The sequence below is a fragment of the Gobius niger genome (assembly GCF_951799975.1).
Source record: "Gobius niger genome assembly, chromosome: 8".
Classification (NCBI taxonomy): Eukaryota; Metazoa; Chordata; class Actinopteri; order Gobiiformes; family Gobiidae; genus Gobius; species Gobius niger.
In genome coordinates, this window is record NC_136859.1 from 28,097,796 (window position 1) to 28,116,815 (window position 19,020).

The window sequence follows — 19,020 nt, forward strand, 5'->3', positions numbered from 1 at the left end:
GGTCTCCCCTATCCTTCATAATCACAGAAACTAAATTGCCATAAAATCGCAGAATCATCACACACACACACAAAAAATCAGCCTTGTTCCGCGCCTTCGTATGATTCACCCGCTGCCATTTCAACACCAGTCACTTCTTTCCTCTGCCAATATTTATGCAGTAAATACTTGGCCGTGTCCTCGGGCTCAAACAAAACACGCTGCACAAGTGGAAGCAAGTGGAAAAAAGACAAACAGAGCAACTCGACAAGCACCAGAGCAGGCAGCTATGAACCTCTATTAACTTTTATTACCGTAATGAACAAGAGTGTGGTAGCAACGAGGGATCGGGCGGTCTAGACTGGCACTGTCGCTCTGTTTGTGTGCAAAGGACAAAGCTCCCATGTCGCTGCCTCGCCGTAAAAGCTGCACTGGCTGAAAGCGCACCTGTATTGTAAATATTTATGAGTCAGACCCCACTTGGAAAATGTGGACCACCAGCAGATCCGGCAAGGCTCTGCAGTGTGTTTGTAAATTAGAAGAAACTGTTTGCATGCCACGCCCTTGCCCCGTCTGCATAAATAATTGCAAGTACATACAGATATTGAAAAATAGGGAGAGAAAGAGGAACTAGTACAGTTAAGACCTCTATAAACATGTTCTGAAATGAGATTCTTGTATTAGTTTAACAGTTCATACTGTATTTCAGTTTTCTCTTAAATGCTCCTGAACATGTATATAAACAGTATCTTGATTTGAAATACACATTTGATAATGCAATGCATGGACTTCACCCGGTCCCAAGAGTCATAGCTAGAGGTCGACCGATATGGGTTTTTCTAAGGCCGATGCCAATATGCTTGGCCGATATTTTTGAATGATATTTTTGGCAAATTTTTTTCCAAATATTTGGTCTATAATCCTGTAAAAACAAATACTTGGCCACTCCAGCCAAAGTTATCAAATTTACTTTAGGTGATTTAATCATAGTTTCTGTCCCAGCTTTGATTGGTTGCCGCTAGCATTAGCATGCTGCCATTAGCATTAGCATCCTGCCGTTAGCATTTTGCACGGCGATCAAAAGTACAATTGCGGTGGTTTACACTAACTTGAATTCTCCAGGTTCTGTGCTTCAAAATGACATGCAGCATGGCCATATTGACTGAGATTTAGTGAAACTAACTAACTTTAGTACTAAACTTGTAGTTAACCAATTTTCAACGCAATGTTTCACAATTTCCCTGAGGCCGAGGATAGTGGGAGGACCTGTTTTAAAGCCCTGACAAAATTGTAAAATCCCCAAATATCGGCCCGATACAGCCAGCCGATATATATTGGTCGTCCTGAGACCCTGTGTACGACCTGCATTATTAGGCCCCTGTCACATCTTTTAATCCTCGCTCTAAAGGAGACATCTTTATTGTCTGAAACGATGCTTTTCATCTGGGGCCATGGCACCCTGTCAGAACCAGCAGCTGCGGTTGGCTGAGCACACAATTACATCAGCGGCCTGTCACGGCTCCTAAAGTTTCAAAGTTGTTGACTAAGCTAAACGCCGGCCAAAGACCATTTGATCGTGTGTGACAGTATGGCTCAATGTTGGCAAATTATAAACAAGCTTTATTCCCTTAAATGGCTGCACAAACGTATCAAATGTCGAGGAAAAATGTGGCATGACACAGGTTGAACTAATTATCTTGGCGCTCGCACAATTCACAAGACAAATGTATCCATGAAAAATTATTGAAAAGACTTGGCCACAGAGATGAATGTTACAGTTAAAATACAGTGGTATAATAGTCTGCAAAATGATGCAACAGCTTTTGACAGGGTGTGGCAAACTCTGCTGGGTTTTGCTCCTGATCCTGACAGAACCTTTTTTTCCTTTTTTTTTTAAGTTTGCCATTGCAGGACAGGGCCTGTACCTTGACCTATGTAGCAAATTTATAAAAAATGTTCTTGGTTGAAAACATTTAAACACAAATAATAAAGAATAAAGAAATAAATATATTTCTCCAAAACATGAATCTTGGTCAAAACTTTTGTCATCATTATTTGCAATTGCAGTTTCATTGATCGAACAGTCTTCAGTGTTTTATGTCTTGTCAGTTGACTTGACTCTGTGCAAAACTTCAAATTATAACAACACCGCCCAAGATGTGACTTCCTGTTTCAATCCAGCACACCAAAATAAAAGCACCATCTTATTCATTAGTTAAGCAGTTCATTAGTTCAGCTTTCTTTCTGCCTCAAAATTAACAGACAAAACATTAAAAATGTGTGTATTTAATTATATTCTTGTAATGTTGCAAGTACCTGCTGAACTAATCAATGAGGCGAGCTGTGTGTTTTTATTTTGTTGTGCTGGATCGAAACAGGAAGTGACTTCTTGGGCGGCGTTGTTGTGATGTAAGTCAATTGAGGAAAACTGCTTCGTGACATATGACTACACCCAAACCTCTAACCCAATGGTGCGCACTTGACGTCAAAGGCCCAACGAAAAACTGTGCATTCGACACACCTTTTCTTTAGAATTTCCTGATTGTCCTCCCCCGTTGTCATCATCAGTTATTGTAACATGCTACAGCTACGTGCCGCGCCAGGTTGAAGGTACAGCGTGTGCCTTTATCACTCGGTAGTGGACGAGATCAGGCACGACTCCCGAGGTGGGAAATCTGCGCCATGACGTCAGCTGCAAGTTTCCAATACAAAAGCACACAGATGCTCATTGTCTCCCCCTAAATACAAATAGCTCACAATTTACAGAAGAGCAAAAAAATAAGGTCACACAATCTCCATCCATAGATCTCGTGCTGGTATGTAAATGTTTAACTTGTAACTTCCCTGGTTCTGTTTAGGATCAACTGTACGTTCCTATATTGCTCAACCGCTCCATCGCGGCTCCAATCTTTCCTTCTCTTTCTTACTACAAGTATTTGGAGGTCGCCCGTAACATACTCTACAGGATTGAGCAAGCCTGCCGAGTGTGCCAAGTCCAATCCGATAAGATTAAGTAACAGTTGATTCACGAAAGCGTGGAAGGGAATGCTGCGCGGAACTGCGAAGATCCCAAACCCTGATATCAGAGAGAGGTTTGTTTTTGAGGTGTGGCAGAGACTTATAGGTTTGTTCAAATAAACTTTGCTGATATTGGTGACGTTGGATGGCTCGTTTTTGTGTTTTAAACCAAATCAAGGAGGCACAGAGTTTAAAGCCACACCGCGTAGAATTTTACCCAATAAATAAAATAGAAATACAGCCTTTTATTTTATGACAGATATTTTCATCATTGAAAAATACCTCATAAACGTACAAACATGTCCAAAATGTCACGCAGTGTGCCTTTAAATAAAAATGAATGTTTGTTGTTCTATAATTTGTTCATATATTTGCAATATTTTAGGACATCATTCAATTCTATACTTCAACCTTTCTATACCTTTCTATATGGGCGGCACGGTGGCGCAGCGGTTAGCGCTCACGCCTCACAGCAAGAAGGTCCCGGGTTCGATTCCCACCTGGACGGGGACTTTCTGTGTGGAGTTTGCATGTTCTCTGCGTAGGTTTCCTCCGGGTACTCCGGTTTCCCCTACCACTAAAAACATGTACAATAGATTCCCCAATGGGGCCAGGACTCCCCTGAAAAAGAGATTCTTAATCTCAGTGGGACTTTCCTGGTTAAATAAAGGTCAATAAAAAATAATAATATAGATGAAGTACAATGAACAAATTGGATTTTGAAAGGAGTTTTATATGTATTTGCTCATATGTATTGGACTCACAGTACCTCCTGATGTACTTATTCAAGATAATTCAAATTAGGTGGGTCCTGAAGGATTTTCGGATCGATAAGGGGGCTGCGATGACCCGGACTTTGGGGATGGCCGCTTTATCTTATTGGGGTAGATGGTGTATACAGTGATAGACTGTTTTTCCCTTTGCTGACAGTCAAAAAATACATTTCTGCCAAAGATTTTTTTTGCATATAGGGCGTTCTAAGTGAAACTTTATATAAATAACTGTTCTTATACTCTTTGTCTCCAAATAAAGAGTCACTCAACTTCCCCGCTTTCCCTGAAGGCTATTAAACGTTCTCAAATACACTCAAGCCAGACTGAGTGAGTGTTACAACAGCTGAAATTCTGACAAATGTGTCTGCTTTATTGACAAATGATCCCTTCACTGTGTTAGCCGCAGAGTCATCTAATGGTAACTGTTGTAACATGCTGTCACTGACCACAAACGGTGATAAGGTGAAAATGGAGCTGTATCCTCCCTGATAAGAGCTATAGTAGCAATAACATTCCTCATCATTCCCTGTGAGTCAACTTATAGGCTCCGGTTCTGTTTTATACTGGAAGGGCAAAGTTCAGAGACGTCCCAAAGGATGAGAAATCGTGAGCTTTTGAGAATTTTTTGTTGGTCGCTTCAAAATGATCAAGCACTGTCTTGCTCATGTAAGATATGGCACGCCTTGGTGTCTTCTAGTTCACCTTAAACGCTAGTTTTCATCTTAACTCCTCTCTCAAATCTGGCACATGAAGTGACATCTGTGGTATTCGGATGAAACTGACGACTCGTTGTTAGAGGTTGTTATTGAAACAAGTTTAAAAGGTTAAATGTTGCGAATGAAGCGAATGAATGGAAAAAAAAAATGTTTTAACCTCCGAACCCCCACCTTAACCGAGCACTATGACTCTGCTTTAACCAAATCCAAAAGCTTCTCGACTGGAGCTGACAGCCTCTAGGTCAATGTCACGCCTCATTTGAAAGCTAGGACCAACAAAACTCATCTAAACTGATCTTTTTACTTGTGTTGTTGCCATCACTTTTTTTGTTGCACCTTCATCAGTTTGTCTCCATTTTTGCCGCTTTTTTTCCGGAAACTTTTAGATTTGGGTACTGCCAAACTGGGAAAAAATATGCTAAAGAATATGCTACGACACTAAAGCTAACAAACCCCAACAAAATCACTGGTAAAAGCATTAGAGCTCTTCCATGACAAACTTTGGCCCGAGAATAGAGACTTGCTCTCGTCTTCTAAAGTTTCCATTTGACTCACTACCTTTGGGTATCAAAGTTTTGCCGCCATGGACGTCAGAGGGAGTTGAACCCTGCTGCGGGGTGCACTACATTCAGAGACCGATGACCCCAAACGGCACATCCCAACGGGCTTTACATCTCCTACTGTACACCCTCGCATCAAAACTTCCCAGCAGCGGCAGTGGCCCATCTCCCCCGTGTCTAGTGACTAACAGCCTCTATTTGGGTCAATAATGCTCTAAAATACCAGAGCAGTGACTGAACTCGGCCCCCTGGGAAAAATGTGGGCTTCAAGGAACTCGCGGCCGCTGTTGCTGCTGCTGCTGCTGCCTACACACAGGACGGGCCCAGAAATACGCCATTGCATTTAATTATAGAGTTCAGACCTCCATGAGCAGCAGTGCAGTCGGGTCCATAATGGGCCACATGGAGTTCATCTGAGGAAATTGGTTTGAATAAACTGTTTATCACATGCAGTGTTTAGGGACAATACAAATGATTGCAGAATCCTGGGATGCTTTGGAGCTGGGTGATAGCGGTCAGGACTTGGTATAGTGCAATAAAATGGGAAACAACTAGTCAGGGGATTGTCTCAATTATCTGTGTTCTTTTTTTGTAAGTCAGTTATGATATTGTCTCACCTAAGTGTAAAGAGTGACACATCAAAAATACTGCACATACTGATAAAAAACAGATTACCTTATTTTTCCAAAGCTAAGTAACTATAAGCCAGTAAGTATAATGTAGAATCATTATGTTATTGCTGGCTTAAAGAGACTAGATGCAAGTTGGTCATTGTTATGCTCATTACTGCCACCTCAGGTCTTACACGTAACTGCAGCTTCTATATTTAGCTCGTGCATGACGGCACTTCGGACCCGAATTAACACCTTTTTGAGCGACAGTGCAGGATTTTAGAGGCAGTTGTGGTGAACAGGTCATTCTACACATTAAGACATTGCTGGAACATGTAGGGGGAGGAAAATAATTAATTTTAAACTTTAAACTAAAGTTAGTTAGCTTTGGAACAATAAAGCAAGCGGTTTGCTCAGTTTTTTAAAGTCAAGGAGCCCTAAAATTACCATGCCAACAATCCAGAACCCTCACTGTTGAAACAAATTGATAATATAGTTCAGGGCTGTCCAAACTTTTTTCACCGAGGGCCGCAGATCCATGGTCAATTCAAAAGAGGTTTAAACCGTGCCCCACACCTTTATTTAGGCTTGGAACCATAATGACAGCTCTGACACAATAAATGTTACTTTTCGAGGTTTTAATTGAGTGGAAGTATTAAGATTCCAGTAAAAAGTACCATCTGCCTGGTATAGATAGTGTTTCCCAGTGTATTTTGTCTCGCGCACCCCTTTAGTCGTTCATTTATACACCAAACACCCCTGGCCGTGGGGATCCTGATATTTTTACAAAGTGATCAACTAAACTCATGAGCAAACCGATGCGAAAATACTCTCAAATTCAAGCTCTTTTGCACTTAGCTTAGGGGTTCCTGCACCCCTGGTTGGGAAACACTGATAGAGATAACATGAAGGTGAGATATAGATGAAAGCTTTCTGCTTTTGTTTTCTGAGAGAAAGCCTTTTTTGATCAGCTCACGGTGCCCGGGCTTATAGACACATTACAAGTATGACCCAGTCCCACAGGCCAGCACATTAATCCCTCGTCCAAACTTTGCTTACGCTTAGTTTGACTCCAAATGAACGGTCAGTCATCCAGCTGGGGATAAGCCTGGCAGCTCTCCCCCGTTTCCTGCTGTCCATTAAAAGTATCTACTGGCAAAATATACAAAGGCCCAGACACGGTACTTGACTTCTTGTTACAACAGCGGAGGGACAGGCGCGCTCCTGTCCACAGTATACAGACAAATGTGTCCCCTGTCATATTATACACTCGGACACTGTGTCAACAACGATGACTAACCGCATTTCAACTTCTGCTCCGTGTTACAAGGAAAGCTGTGAGGAAACTGAGCTGTACCTCCCTGATAAGATTAACAGGAGAACGAATGTCATGTCTCGAGCGGGACTTCACATACACTTATGAGCTCGCCGTTCTCTGTGGCAAGTCTTTTTTATATGTTGTGAGCTACTTCATGATTTTATTCACCACAATTTACAAGCAACGATTGAATTACAAAAGACAGGCATACAATTTTAACATGACATTATAATAGAATATCTGAAACTTTCTATAGAGAAGAGTTATATAATGATTTTTTTGGGGGGAAAAGACTATGAGGAAAACACACAGGCCAAAGTGTCTACATAAAGTGGAAGTACGAGTTGCTACCCAAAATAGGAATCTACTGGCATCTGGCTCTTGACAAATGCTTGCGAGTCGAGTTCATTTTAAGTTTTGTTTTACGCCGAAGGGCCAAAGGTTTACGAGAGGTCAGAGAGCGGGTTTGAAGAGAAGTCGCAAACAGCTAAAATTGGCAAGGCTAAATATGGTCAAAGAAAGACCAAAGCAAAGCAAGTTCATATCCATAAAACACAACGCCGTTCGGTTGCGTAAGTGCAATTGTGTACAGAAAAACAACGGCTAAGGTTGAACAGGGGAGTTAAATCATACTGTGTCATGAGGAAGGCTTTGGACAGGGCTGTTGAAATCCATTTGGAGTGACACGCAAGAAGGTCAATGTATAGGCTAACATGTCCGATATTTACTCTACGTGGCGGTAACTTTGAGTGGATAGTAACAGGTTTGCACAAGTTACAATGATTTATCTTTAAAAGGAGTCGCTCGAAAAGTGGCTCTTCATCACCATTACCGTCTGGATCGTTTGGCAGCATTTAGAGCAAATCTTCGATGGAATACACAGACAGTAAAAGCTCAGATCAAACAACGACCTGGTCTGACGGAGAAGGTGACATTTGGGGGGGGGGGGGATACAAAAACAAATGTTGGAGCGGGATCTTAGAGCGATGACCGGTCTTAAATCAGGGAGAGGAGAAGCGAAACGGCTGGTCTTCGGGTAAACACATGCCATGACACTGTGGTCGGACAGGAGCCAGACACGACGCTGATGCTCCGCGGCTGCACTGGAGGATCAGGAGCTCCGGACACTTAACAAACGCATTTAGGCTCTGTTGTAGAGGAATGAAGGAGGCTGAAAAGAGTTGCGAGTGTGATAGCTGCTTTTCTGACAAATGTTTTGGCTGTTACAAGGGTGTGTGTGTGTGTGTAATATTGGACCAAATCCACAGCTGACAGTGCACAATTTAAACAAGTTCAGGAACATTAATGTGATTCTAGGAGGTCAAAGAAGGGGAGATTTTCATTGTCAAATTTAGTTCTGTTCGCTTTTGACTTGTGCACATTGCGAGAGTCCAGATCCATGCATATTCTGGAGGCATGGCCTTAAAGGAACAGGCCACCATTTTTACATACTGAGATATGTTCTAACATGAGCTTAGACGAGTTGATACATACCTGGCAGGTCGTTGCGTGTGCACTCAGTCACGCACAAAGACCAAAGATGTTGTTAGCATTCGGTCTCTCCCAGTATATTCCTGTTGCTCCAAATGGGGGTGAAGTTGGAAGCGACCAAGCTCTTCCACGGGCACGCACAAAGACCAGACAGGTACGTATCAACTCGTCTATGCTCAGGTAAGAACATATCTCTGTATGGAAAAACGGTGACCTGTTCCTTTAAGAAATGAAAAACTATATGTTCAGAAGCACCTTGACATCAAACTCTTCAGTGGGGCACTTGTTGGATGTCTTGCATCAATCGAGCTTCGTCTGGGCACTCTGGTTTCCCCATTAACCAAAAATTTTAATAGCGCATTCATCTGGCAAAAATACTGGAAAGATTTGCACTTACAGTAAAGTGTGTGGTTTTGTTATTGTCCTTTTAGAATTGTAAAGTTCTATCTGACATTTGTGTTGATATTCTTTGGTTTCTGTGCACTACATCAAAGTTTTGTAGATTTTGGTGGATTTTTGAGGTTTTCATCCCATTTTGCTCTATGAATGGTCCAAAAGGTGGAACTTTTAATGCAAATACAACTTGTGTGTAATAGGGTCACTAAACCGTCAAATACGCACTAACAGACGGAACCAGATAGAACCTTGCAACTCTAAAGGGACGTTATATTAAAAATAAAAAAGTTCCCCATGTCAAAAACATGACAGAATGTTTTCTGTGGTCACTCTCAGACCCTTTCCACTTGTGACTAATGCAAGAAGACAAAGGAATGAATTGCACAAAGCCTTCTCGACTGCTTTGGAGCTGAAGTTCATGACACGACATCACAAGGATTCCTGTTATTCTTCTAGAGGCTGCCAACCGCGAGGCAGGCCCATTGGGAGCGACCTCCAGAGCCCCCCCCCCCCTCCCTTGGGCCTTACACAAGCTCAACAGCAACCAACATGACTAATTGTCTTCTTGTATGTCATTTGGCGGTTGGGTCCGCTCGGGGGTCACATATCAACAACATGGCCCTCGATGCGCAGTCAAGCAGGAGTCAAATATTTGGTTTCACTGGATCTGATAAATCATGCGCTGTAATCAAATGTGCGGCAATGAATCTTATCACAGGAAGAAGAGGAAATCGCTCATGCTGTTTACCAAAATGACAAAGCGCTTTCAAATAGCATTATACAAAGAAGAACAGTGACGACAATGGTGATGGATTTAAGTGTAGCTGGGACGGCCGTCTTAGCAGCAAACTTGGGGTCATCATGTCATTTGTGCAATCCGTGGTCACTGAAGTTTGTATAACAGGCTCGGCACTTCAACACGGTCAAAATACTACACGGATAAACAAAGCAAGGCTTGAGTGTGCGCTATTGCAGTCTATTGCTTCAGACATAATTGAGGGCCACACAGAAAACTAACAGTGGGAGAGAGATGGATAGGTGGATTCAGTGGATGGGTGATCGATGGGTTTCAAAGTGCCTTACGCCCAATTGGAAGCACCAAAGAGCCATCCCGTTTGAGGACGGAGCCGAGGCAGCACGGGGCAGACAGCGCAGCGCAAACCTGTCATTGTCCCTGAGCGTTTAAACACCGTGGCGTGGAGTGGGAGGTGACTCAGGCCCCAAATCAAAGCCCAGATCATAAACAGAAAGGACCCAAATGACTACCTGCCGCTCCCAGTGTCACCGCGGCCTTTGTCATTTGTCCATACGCGGCATCTTTTAATGACCGGGCCGATGTCGGGATAAGTCCTGGTGCTTCTTAATATTAGCCTTCATCCCATTGTGAGGCGTGCGGCAGGAGCCGTCAGTCAACACACGGACTATGCAGAGGCTCTCTGGACTGGGCTGTTGAAAGGATTTGCTGTCGTGATGCATGTGTGTAAGAGGCTGTATGTGGTTGGACGTGGAATTGTTTGGCTTGGCAGGTCAGCATTCATACGTGTGTAATTATGCAGTATGTGAACCCATGACCTTGGAAAGAAGATAAGTTTTGTACTAGCTCAGATATCTGGCAAAAAAAAAAGGTTTAGGCCAATTGTCAATCTTTCCTGAGTATAAAACTACACCAAAATCTGTAAGTTAATAATTCCTGCACTTTAGGGCTGTTTTACCTGGTCACCACTAGGAAGGATGAGAGATTCATTGAAAATTTGTTTGGAAAAAGTTGTCTTTACCAGCACAATGGTGTTTGTAAGGCCTGTCTAAAATGTTCTAGAATGGAGAATGTTCGTAATGCACTTTCCAAAAACATGGACAGTAAACATCAGTTATCTTATCATTTCTTATCATTTCTATGAAGAAGACAAAGCATTATACAGCTGCAAGCTTTCAATTACTTATGGACAGCCAAACGCTGCCTAAAGCTGAACATACTTTGGACTCGTCATGAAGCTGTACAAGCAAACATTCATGCCAGAGCATCTTCAATCAAAGCTATGACATCTTTACAATAATAACATTAATGCCTTACACTTGTATTGCGCTTTACAAGCCTGTATTACCGCGTTTCTCAAAGCGCTACACTGTAGTCATTATTCATTCACTCCACACTCGGTGATGGTAAGCTACTGTAGCCACAGCTGCCCAGGGGTAGATTGACGGAAGCAAGGCAAACAGTCTGTGCCATTGGCCCCTCCGACCACCACCAACCACTCTCACACTACGTTTCCCCAGGCTTCCCGGTGCACCCAAACAGTCTCCCATCCAAGAACCAGCCAGGCCCTTCCCAGCTTAGCTTCCCAGATCTGATGGGAACGGGCATAGAAAATGTGGTAGAGAGGAGGAGATATCAGAAGAAGCTCAAAACACCAAAGGTTGTATTGTATAACAATCAAATATCACAAATGCTGGTAACTATATCAGTGGCATGTTATAGATCCTATGTGTATTTACAACAAAAGCAACAACTTAACCCTGCAACTTGACTGTCCAGCAACTTAGAAGAGAACAATGAGTTATATAACACTCGAGATATATACATATTCCTCTTTAGCGCCTGAAATCATCATGTCATCTGTATGTTTTCAAATCTCAATCCCTATCCTTCACAGAGGTGCACCGACACCAAACAATAACATTGCAATTACTTTAAATCATACAGTACCGCTTCAGCCACCACAAGAGCAGCCTCTGGACTCCGGAATAGATTTATTTTTATATCTCAAAGCGGATGGCCAAAAGTCTACATTTTTGGCCCACATTTGTCTCTCTGTCTTTAAAGGAAAGAAAAAAAAAAGATCACTGCCATTCATTTCACATCTGGTTTGCATTGACAGAGTTATGCAGCGGACTCCTGTGTGCCAGGGAAGCCTTGTGGAGAATCACTGCCTGGAGAACGGTGGCGTGTGCTGGTATGTGGCGGCAAATGTTCAGATCATGGCAGAGGGAAAAGTGGAGCCGCTGGACTGGGAGCGAGAGGGCGTAAATCCTGAAGAGAAGCATCCTGACAGTGAGCAAGCAGATCTGGGGATGCGCTTGAGCCCGGCAAACAATGCATTGAGGAGACGGCAAGGAATGCGGTGCGACAGTTGGACTGCTAAGACACAGTCGCTCTCTTTTACCTGTTTTGGATTTACTCGGGGCATTTCAGCTCTCAAATGGCCTTCACTACCTTTGGGTGACTTGTTTCTTGTAATTATTAATATTCTACTTTCTACATTACACTAAATTAAGGAGCTTTTTTTGAAAGCACATGAAAAAATAACTATATATATATAATAAATTCACGATCAGACATTTTGTGTTTAGCTTTTGCATTCATTATCAGCTTTGATTATAGCTCACATTCATTGTGGCATTGTTTCATTCTCAATGGGGTTAAGAGCTGGACTATGTGAACAATCCATGTGTGAAAATGAGATCTCATGCTCCCTGAACCACTCTTTCACAACATGAGCCCAAAGAATCTTGGCATTATCATCTTGGAATATGCCCATGACATCAGGGAAGAAGAAATCCATTGATGGAATAACCTGATGTTCAGGTGGCCAACTGAGCTCATTCTTTGGGCTCATAGTGTTGCTGAACGTAGACCTGACCAACTGCAGTGACCCCAGATCAGAGCAGTGACATCCAGGTGGACACTTTTGTTTGATCTGGCAGTGCATATAGAAACATATAAATGAATGCAGTGGTCCAGCAGGAGCATGCTGTTGGGTCATTTGACAATAGATTATAGGTCATTCACAAAGTAATCAGATTAGCGAATACTATAGGGACAGTTGTGTATGGAGGTATCAAATTCAACTTATAAAGCACTTTTTCTGCCAAAAAAAAAAAAAATGCTACTCAAACTGCCCTTAACACACCCAACCATTGAACTCCCACCCTATATCTCCTTGCACGCACCCCCCACACACCAATAACCTGCAAAATTATTGGTGTGTGCAATTTGTGTTGTATTTTGTAATGTATTTCTGTCCTTTATTATCATTATTACTAGACACATTCAACCAATTAGAGTAGGAAAAAGTAGGTGTCGAGGGATGGGGAGGTTCCACTTACTATGTTGGAGGGGCAGCTTCTTTTACAATAAACACAGATCAGACTTGTTCCTCTGCCATCTGAAAGCAACAGTATATTATTTCCCTTTGAACAAACAGTCATTAATCCATGGCGCTGCTTTACTCCAGTTTCCCAGGCTGATTTGTGACCAAACATGGCTCCCCTCTCAGTCCCTGTCCTGATATCCTCACATCCTCCCAGTCGTCCAAACCCTCTGATCCAACGATAGGACGTTCCTTTGAAATGTGAGCTCCCACTGTTGGGGCAAACATCGCAGCTCTGACACCTGCTTTGTTTGGTTGAATGTTGGAGGCCTGCGCAGTCCGGGAGGGGTTGCACAATCCTGGTGAACAAACCCTGTGAGATGGATTTATTTAGTTTAGGATCCATGCAAGATTTCGGGGCTTGTTCGGGGGCAAGCAACGGAAAACATCAGGAGGTATTACATTTTGCACCCTGAAGCGAAGGCCATCACCGGGGCATTTGTACGGATCGGCCCAGATACTTTGCAAGGGGTGGACTAGTGTAGAGGGAAATCATTGTGTTGCGGTTGGAAAGCATTGTTAATTCCACTGTGAATTTAACATGACATTACTTTATGGTATCTCTATTCACACTCATACACCAGTGTCCAAAAACATCTTTAGCTAAGATAATACTGGGAGGAACAACCAGGATAACTCATTTGATGTCTCTCCCAAACCAAACCAACAAAAAACGATCACACAAGCAGTCGCCATGGATGTAAAACATGAAGAAAACAGATCATGCTGCTCTGTTACAAACAAAAGGACACGAGGAGAGTTAGCGATCGTGTTGTTTATGAGACATGTAACATTAGTGTTACCGTCAGGCTTAGCGTGTTTATATTATGAGAAGTAGTTACTGGAGATTCTTGCCTCTCAATGCACCCAAACGCAACCATTTGTTAACCATTGTAATTGCCGTAGTTCCTCTACTGTTGTAGGCCTGGGGGAGGAGCAACATCTTACACCTTGGGACCACTCCAGGTTTGATACAAAGTGCATTATTTTCCTGCTGTCCAATGAGTCCTAGTTTACAAAGCTTTTGTAGGTAAAACACTGCGCACAAATAAGAGCATTTTGGTACAAAGGACGATCCCCACAAAGTCCACCTTATGTCGCCTCTCTTGAAAACTTGAAAATGGGTCTTCTTGACATCCAAAGAAGCTTCTCCTGGTGGACACACTGGGCGTGTTTGTTTTCTTGAGTGAGCAGTGTGAGAGCATGTAGCAGGGTGGAGATAGGTGCAAACGGAAATTTCCAGAGCACAGAACACACAAAGTCAGGGCAGTGCAGGATATCTCAAACAAGCGGGAAACACTCATGCCAAACCACTCCAAGTACCATAACTACACCGGGAACCCACCATGACCAGCTTAAAAGCTCACAGAACTTGATTTTGCATAATACTGTATGTCATCTTTAAATGAACGGACACTTTATGATTAATGGTTTTGTATAGATAGGGGACGATATCATAAGCTTCTGTCTCCTCCATTTCATTCATAATATAGCATATGTAAAATACTGCTGTTGCATGAATTAATGAACAGATCGAAAGACAAACAGATGTAAGACTGAATGAAGCCTGTCATTGCAAATGTGTGGCCTTCAGCCCTTGGCCTGACCCCAGTGTTGCTAAAAGGAGAACATGTAAGGTCAGGGAGCGCTCAGTCGAGAGTGTGGTTTGAGTTAGTTAGAGCTTTGTAAGGCCTTAGGGAGGATGTTGTTTTCACAGGCCCAGCCCTCACCGAAGGAGTCGACTGTGTCCGTCTGATGCAGTAACCAGTTAGGTACAGAAGCTACGTCTCTCATGACACTGTCCAGAATGGAAAAGCACCTCTGGCCCACTCCATTATTACAAGAACATGTTTTCAATTGCCAACGCCGAGATCGCGGGTCTCATTTTTATCCATCTCTGTTTACGCTGCAGTCCAAAAGTGGATCAGAGAGACATGGACTAAAGCCGTCGCCATGGAGACCTGGATCACATAATCTGATAATGGAAGATGATGGTGCTCTGCGGTGACCCTACTTCTAATGCGACCTGGGTTTGAGGTCATTCTCCGCTCTGTCTTGCTCGGAGAATATTTACACAATGGAGAAGTCCACATTTGTCAAAGAGTTGTATTTTTGCTATTACTGGAGCGGTGCAAGTCATACGAGTTGTGTGGGAGAAAACGTAAATCCTACAAGTGCTCTTGGCCCCGTTTCTAGACAAAACGCAGTCTGTCATGGGAAACTTCAGCGAGGGGGTTTAGAAAACGGGTGATGGGTTTAGGGCAGTTTTCTCTGGGACTGAAATGGTAGCTTTGAAGCTCCTTGCACCAGAGTCCCCTTTATTCAAGCTTCTTCAACTATTTCAGACCCCTTAGCTTTGGTAGTTTTGTAATCTAACCTCAACTAATGTAATCCAGACAATAGTAGTTTAAGCAAAAGGAACAAAACAAACAAAACAAGACTTCACGTATATAATATTCAAAAGCTAAAAGGCAACTTTACATAATATAGGTCCTTTTCTAAAAGCATTGTAATAGTGAGTCTTGCTTGAAGACACATGGGTTACAGTTGAAACCTTGGCAATAACCCACTTTACTCAAATGAGTGGCCCTGGATCATTTAGCGTCACAAGATAGAGATAATAAAACCCCGACATTCACTAACAGCTGATCGTAATTGAGGTTTTTAGCACCTATGAAGCAGTCCCACGGCCAAGTTGGGAGTTGAAAATCGACCTTATGAAAACACTAAAGGACACGTCAGTGCCAAGTGTGAACAAAATGACTGCAGCTGGACACTCACATTGTAAAATATATCCTCCAGAGAGTAAGATGAGAACTAAAGGGGCTCTGTCTCCACTTTGAAACGCACAGGGAGAAGAGACCAAGGCTAAAGCCACAAAAGCTTCAGAGAATATAATTAGGATTGATATGGGCAGTTACAGGAAACACTTTTAATGTTTTTTTAATGATTAAAACAACTTGAGGCACCAAGAACACATGTTGAAAGGAGGATGTGGTAGTAGCATGGAACATCACCCAAATGTAGTGGTATGATATACGTACAGTATATAATGACATTATGACATGGCAATAAATACAGTATACTTTCTAAAACAAGGAGCAGCCAATAAAAGAAATGCTCATAATAATCCAGGTAACCCTAAACAAGATCATTTGCTGCTCCACTGGTTGAAGAATGGGCCAAATGGAGAGGACACATTTTCCTACATGGACAATATTATCTGCAAAAATGTCTTGAAAGCTTTCCACTTCAAACCCCCAACCATTTACAAAAACAAACACTACAATGTGAAGAATCCCATTATATATTAAAGAACTATAAAAAAGAATATCCTTTGGAGAGTAAGATGAAAGCTTACGGAGTTCTGTCTACCAGACTGTTAAACACACACTTACTCTGCTATTAAAAACCTACAACAAGGAGAGGAGGCCAAGGCTGTGTCATTTCAAAAGGCCAAAATGGCTCCTTCAGACCAGTCATTCACAGGTGGTCCGTAAATGCTACGGAGTCAGCACAATCCTGGACAACACGCCTTTGGTCTTATGTTTCACAGCCCGTGCACTCTACAATCTGCGCACTCCTCCAGCCGCAACTGCAGCAGGCAATTATTTATAACTCATCTGGACCATGGGCTCGCGGCTATGGCGATGGCACCTGACCTTGAGGAAAAAAACAAAAAAGGAAAGAAACAACACTTCCCAGCAGCATCCCCAGAGCTGTTGAGCGCCAACAGGTGGATGGTCGCAATCATCACCAAGTATTAACCGTTACGAGCGGCGCGGCACAAGCCACATTCTTAAAAACAGCTGCAAATTATCGCTCATGAGAGCGGCGGACCAAAATACTCGCCCCTAGTCTGGGGGATGTAGAAAAAAAACCTATTAGCCTGGACTGCAGAGCTAATATAGACGTGCCAAAGCGAGGAAGATGTTAGGAGTAATTTCCAGTATATGCAGCCATTTTCCCCCTTGTCAGCCTCGTCTCCAAGGTAATGTGTAAACTTTGACCGTGATGTGGCTGTAAAGCAGTTGGCAGGGAGGTTTCCGGCTCTTTTCACCAAGGCCGCAACCTGCAGTTTTATGACAGACGGTGTCGCGGTGTTAACACCAGCGTTTAGAGACAAGAATTATGAACTTGGATAATTAGTGCATACCAAATATATAGCGGCAATAAAAATGTTCGTGCTCTGGACATTTTCTATACGTTTATTCAATATTTTTCCATCATAAATATCTATCATAATGACCGGTGTAGAACAATACTGTACAGTACTATGATCCTTTCACCGGGTAAAAGTGACGTTAAGTATACGTTTTTATGCACGTGCCAGATTTCTTTCCATATTCCCGGATATAATTAAATGGAAGAGTGGTGTCACGAGAAGGGCATCTGGCTAAAAACATGCCACAGAAGGAAAATTGAGAAACTGACTGAATCCATGTACGTCGTATATAGCAAGTTTTCATGCCCATTGGACTAAATCATGAACAGGGGACATGCTAAAAAATGGTTTAACATTGGTCCAAAGTTAGCTCCTCAAAACCTTGCGGATTTAATTTTGCATAAATCTGGAGTAAGTATGACAATATGCTACAAGCTACAAAAAGAGCCACTGCATGAGCTTCAGCATAGTACAAGCACAGTTGCTAACTAAATCATCAGCTTAAGTTTCTTTGGAGTTAAGACACCTGCGCAGACAGACCCTAGAAGCCCAAACTCCTCTGCTGCAGGCCCTCTAAAATAAATACTACTCGATTACAGCCAGGATGAAGAATGCATTACGTTTGAACAGTGAGGAGAGCCCAGCCCAGCCCAGCGGTGCCTTTGGGCCACGTGGAAGGCAAGTCGCACACTGACACGAGAACAGCAGCAGCAGCGCGAGCAGAGCGGCCGGGGGCACGAAGGATCAAACAGGAAAACAAACAGTCCGTCAGACGTGAAGGAGGGACAATGCGACAGCAGCTGCACACACAGACCGTGTGGAAGGCTTTGTTGGGGGGGGGGGTCTTCCTGCTGATGTTCATTAGTGCCCACACTCCTCATACGAGCTCAGTGCGCTTCAGCGACGCTAACATCAAACACGCTACATGTAACGGAGGAAGCGGCTTTGAAGGCAGAGGATCTTGTTAATAAGAAATACTGAACAAATAGACGGGGTGTTTCATTCAAAGTTGCACTGGAGGTACCTTTAATTACACAACTGTTTCAACATAAGAAACATGGAGAGATCTTTAGTCCAAACACTGCTTTCTATTCAAACATCAAAAGTGCATGTTAGGGCTTCACAACTGATCGCAATTTAATGAAAATTGTTATTTTAATTGTCACTATTAGCAAAGGCTACAGTTCAATAGCCAATTAAATTCCCGAACACAACAAAATAATTGTCCCGTTTATCACAACTAAGCACAACTAAGTAACTCATGCCCCTAGTGGCCATAGGCGGCACTGCAAGTGTGGTCGCATGTTGCGTTTTTTTACTCATTGTCAGTGAGAGTAAATACTAAGCTGACAGAAAAGACAAAGGGAGAGAGGGATGTTGTGCATCCAATTTTACAATGGAGATCATTTTTGTCCACTCAAACTTAGCAGTTGCCTGTTAGCTTCTTCTGCGTGATTCCATTAGTGTGTATTGGTGCCTCCAACCCAGAGGCAGCGAAGTTGCAAATGTAGTTTTCTGGCCAGAGACAACAGGGGGAGATGAAAGTCCCCCCAATCATCCCATTAACACTTGTATTACCCACAAAGGGACTGCGAAAAGGATTTATTAAACAAGTGAGAAGAGAAAACATGTTTTAGTAGTGTTAGCATAGTCCAGTCGTCTGAAAAAAAGTTCCTCTTCTTGAAATATGAACTGCGAAAGTGTTAATGTCCCCAAACTTGTTTAAAATTTGAACTGACGACAACAATACTGGACAAAATTGGAAAGTCATTTTTCAAAACTGTGCAGGCCTACTTAATGTATGATGCGGTATGAGTCGAGGGGAAGCATGAATTTCTCAAGTCA

The 19,020-nt window shown here is 42.7% G+C and overlaps 1 protein-coding gene across 1 annotated transcript in view; it reads right to left on the minus strand.

Moving 5' to 3' along the window:
- The window catches only part of fhl3a (four and a half LIM domains 3a), a 42,858-nt gene that overhangs the window by 8,842 nt on the left and 14,996 nt on the right, over positions 1-19,020 (minus strand). The window lies entirely within an intron of this gene.